Source organism: Eucyclogobius newberryi, unplaced genomic scaffold (genome assembly GCF_026437365.1).
Source record: "Eucyclogobius newberryi isolate DKJ021-1_F unplaced genomic scaffold, fEucNew1.0.hap1 SCAF_18, whole genome shotgun sequence".
NCBI classification, from domain to species: domain Eukaryota; kingdom Metazoa; phylum Chordata; class Actinopteri; order Gobiiformes; family Gobiidae; genus Eucyclogobius; species Eucyclogobius newberryi.
Window position 1 is genome coordinate 14,039,514 of NW_027315812.1, and position 4,735 is coordinate 14,044,248.

The window sequence follows — 4,735 nt, forward strand, 5'->3', positions numbered from 1 at the left end:
CGGTGGGAGCCTGGTCCAAAGCCTATTACGGAGGCATACGCAGGAGTCCGGGCTGGTCACTGCTAAATGGATACCCCCTCTGAGCTCTCCCTGCCTGCGCGCTACGGCTCTTTCCACTTCCCACATCCGCTCAAGTTTAAGCCACACCGGCAGCTGCTAATCAAGTTCCTCAAGTCCCTGACTGTACCAAACTGCATTTATGCCCTGATTACATGAGCAGATGCTGCTTAGCAAATGTAATGCTTGTTCAAAACGTCTCTTCTGTCATGTTTTCCACCACGTTCATTTTATATATGCAGTGATACTCCGAATGTAATGTAACTTACTGCATATGGACGGTTTAAACGAGTCGATATTCAAATACGAGTGGAGCCACCAATCCAAAATCGTCCATTGAGTTGAATGTTGTTAGGTAATTATACTTATTTATCTTGACTTGTGACCGATATAAAGAGAGTGGTTGTAGCTACACGAATCATATACCAATTCAAAATGCAATCCTACACTTTTGGTAGTAGAATTACTTGATATCGTTACCAAAAAAGAAGCCAAATACAAAGAAATGTTGGTAGTTTTGTTTTAGATTTAAAGCATGTATTGTTCTTTTCACTTTATGGCTTGCTTTTGAACCGTGCTTTTGTATAAGAGTTATCATTCTTTAAGTTTTGATGTATTCTTACAACAGCGTGACATGTCGCCCAGGCCATGGTGCTATTCCCGGTCAGGAGAGGAGAGAGACCTCGACTTCATGAATAATTTGGCACCGTTAATCTTGAGGACTCTTGATTTATTCTGGAATGTCTCTGAAGAGCCAACAAGCTGAGGGCTTTACACAGACAGAAACTAACGACAGCAATAAACACGAGTCAGGAACAAGGGACATTTGTTCTCTTGCAAACTCAGTCCATTTCCCCCCGTTTTTTTTAAATCTATGACTTTTACTCTCTCTCTAACACACACACACACGCACGCACCACTAAATTAAATTAAGCATGAGACACACTTCTCCAACAATAACCAGCGGCCGGTTGGGGGCGTGGTCAACGTGAGCTCTTAAGCCATGTAACACATCAACCATCATGTGACGCTTCTGACAAAGGATCTATACATGTCAAATTTACATCCTATCTTATCTATTGTATGATATAGAAGAGACATAAATACTATATGAAAAACATGACCATATACAGGGGTGTAACACAAAAATCTGGGCCCTGGGTACAAAACATTTTGGTGGGCTACATGTTCTCCCCCCCGAATCTGACGCCCCTGACCACAGACAGGTGAGGTGGAAAAGATTTCTTCATCATGCAAGGCAACTGTTAGTGAATTGGATTGAAAATGTTGTAGGACAAGAACCAGAACAAGAACAAGAACGGTTCTGTGTACATTTTGCTGCAGTTATATGGATACACACAAAAATATCACTCATATCTAGACAACTCAACTCATATCTAGAAAACCTTTAATTATGATACTAAATCCTTGGTAGAAAAGGCTTCATCGGTGGTCATCTGGACAACGTTTTTGAAATCGGCACGTTTCCACTGCCATTCGGAAGTAATTTTCAATCTAAAGGTACTGGGATGACAAGCGAGAATTGACAAACGAATTACACCGACTCAATACTAAATCGTCTTCCAAAGTCTTTCACAGGCCTATGGTGATGAGGAGCTGCCACTTGAACGACACATAAGCAACGAGACCAGGACAAATCAAAAGCTAACGGGAGGAGTGTCGGTGTCCGCCCATCTCCTCTCCCCTCTAACCTGGGAGTGACACCCCAGTTTAACGGTGTAATGACCCGGCACTAAGCGTTTTCATTTGGCTGTATCAGGGTCAACGTCAGCGCCGCTCCCTGAACTAATGGCTTCTCACGAACACACAAACGGGTCTGTGCAGGTTGTGTTCACGTGACTCCACAACATTGTACAGGTGAAGGGCAGGTCGGACAATAATGTGTTATACATTTGTACTGATATGTATCCTTTAACCAGCCTCATGTTTAATATCTATCTTACTGGGTCTGTCCACATGAAACCAAAACTGGGAGGAAGTTCAGTGTCTCTTAATTTTATCGCTAATATACTAAATGGCACTATTCACAAATACAGACATGATTGTTGATGGTAATGACACAAGTGCAACCATTTTTTGAGCCTTGACAAGTAAAAAGTTATCAATTTATTATGAAAACAGTAAATGGCTCATACCAGTATTTAAGTTTCTGTTTCCTGTTTATTTACAATATATTGAGGAATTTTGACCCTTAAAAAGATATCAGATTTTGAATTGTTAATTGCTATGTCAACAATGCTAATTTCTCATCCTTCTAAAACACACAGGCCCCTTTCCGTCCACCTAAAACTGACATATAACTCCAGATTTTCCGGAATGCAACCTTTTTTGGACAGGCTCACGGACATTTGGCCAGACCGTGCTTATATTTAGCATAGCAGTGCCCTTGCAAGTGTCCCATAGTCTTTGAGTGTTGGTTAGAGAGCTGTGATGTGTGGTGTGCTCTAAGCTGGAAGGGTCTCAGGAGGGGGCCCAGGTGCACTCCCTGTTGTTTTGGGACAAGTCCCCGGTAGGCCGAGCGCTGGCCTGTTGTTTGGGCTGCGGGCGGAGCACTCAGGCTTACTCCGATCAGTTTACTATTTGTAGGGCATAGTGTTGTTTACATGAGAGCCCACAAGTGCTAGAATTTAATTTATTGCTGTGTTAAAAAAAATAGTTGAATTTGGCCTATGTTTATATCATAATAAAACACTTATCATGTGAGCTCTTCATGGAAAAAAACATAAAAATAACCACATAATAATGAAGATTATTACAATAAATCCTAATAAAGTAATGTAATGTAATAATGAGAGTTGTTAAAGGAAAGTTAAAATATTGCAAACAGATGCATCAACACAGTGTAAAAACTCTTCAGATCCAATAAAGACATGGCAGAGAGAATATTACTATATATTACTGAATTAATGTATTAATGTATACTCTGTTTAAATGCAAACCTTCTGGTCTTCACAACGGGACTAGACTTTATAATCCATGAAATAGGTGGCAGTGAAAGCATTGCTAGATAAACACAACAACAGAGTTATTGAATTTGGACATTATCCAAGACTGCAACTACATATAATCATTTTTACATTTAACTTTAAAGGATGCTCTCTCTAAAATTATTGTGACCTTCTTAATAGAGATGCAAGCCCTCAGTGAAACTCTTAAAAACACAAACATATGCATTTAGCGTCCATGACTCTTTTAATTTCCTATCTGCATTAACCACTTATAGGAGCATGGAGTAGATGTAAATCTCCCCGGAAATAGGCTCACGTCCTGGAAACACTTACAGTAACCTGAACGTCCGGTTGTCCTGTTTAAATCTCTCCACTTCGGATGTTATGCAATTCAGTACAGTCTGTATTACATTAGGTTATCTTTATATGGTGGACTAATAGTGCAGCTATTTTAGGGAACTCTTTTTTATCTTATTGTATTCATGAAGGAAGTGTATAATATATTGTTGTTGTATTCAGTTCATTCACAAAAAGTGTTTCGGAATTGACAACACACTAGCCCTAACACCTAACCCTAAGCTCTAAAGATCTCAAGCCCAATAGTTATTAGAAAAACTTCAGAATACATGTTGATACAGAATAAGGTGCTGGGACATCCGAATCTCTGAGGCTGAAATCTGAAAACAGGTGCTCAGCAAGGTCTTTGGGGGCAAACAAATTGTCAAAGGACCACTATCCCTTTGTCCTTTCTTTTGTGAATCCAGTTGAGAATGTTATAGTACAATTTACTTTCCATTAAACATCAGATGTGCCACTTGCATTCGAGTGATATGTTGCACTTATAACGAGGCAGAGAGGGACAACAACTCAACTGTTCTTAGAGCAAATGTAGATATAATAAAGCAAACAAATTGGATGGTATTACACGACGTGACCTGTCTGTGGACCGAACCAGACTGCGTGGTCAGTGGCCGTGACTAAGTGTCCACAAATCATCCACAGAAACGGCCCAGCATTATATCAATTTTGGCTTTGAAGACTTTGACGGACAGGATCATCATTACCAACCACAACGGAGCACAAAGCCTCTCTCTCACCTTCCCAGCCAAGTCGGGGCAAGGACAGCGGTCGTATATGGGCCTGCATGTTGGGGGTGGGGGAGAGCGGGTAGCCTGCCTGTCATCCCTGTCTCATCCAGGACCACCAATCTCGCTAACTACACTCCTCCGCTGCTCGGCCCACTCACACTCTTCGCAGCCTTCCCCTACCAGTGCTGACAGCCCTCGTATAATTAAAGGCCGCGGATGCTGGGACACCTATAAGTGAAGATGACAGAGAGGGACCCACCTATTGCACATTTCTGAGCGGCCGCGCACTGGTTGAACGACGGCGGCTCCGCGAGGAGGTGCGTGAGAGGGGCGAAGGGAGCGGACTGGCCCTAATTGATGGACTCTTGTCCCAGAGAGGGTGGGTGTGGGTGGGCACGAGGAGGAAGAGACAAGGTGGTCGCTCATGGACTGGGGGTGGGTATGTTGTTTTCTACATGCTTACGTACATGCACCGCCCCTCCTCAGAGTTGACTGGTCTCACTGCTCGTCTGTTTATCTTATACCATGAGGCTTTGACAATACAAATAAAACAATGGTTTCATGAGCATTGGTATTCAAAATGTGTGGCTTATTACTTCTGCTGTATTTATAAAATATATG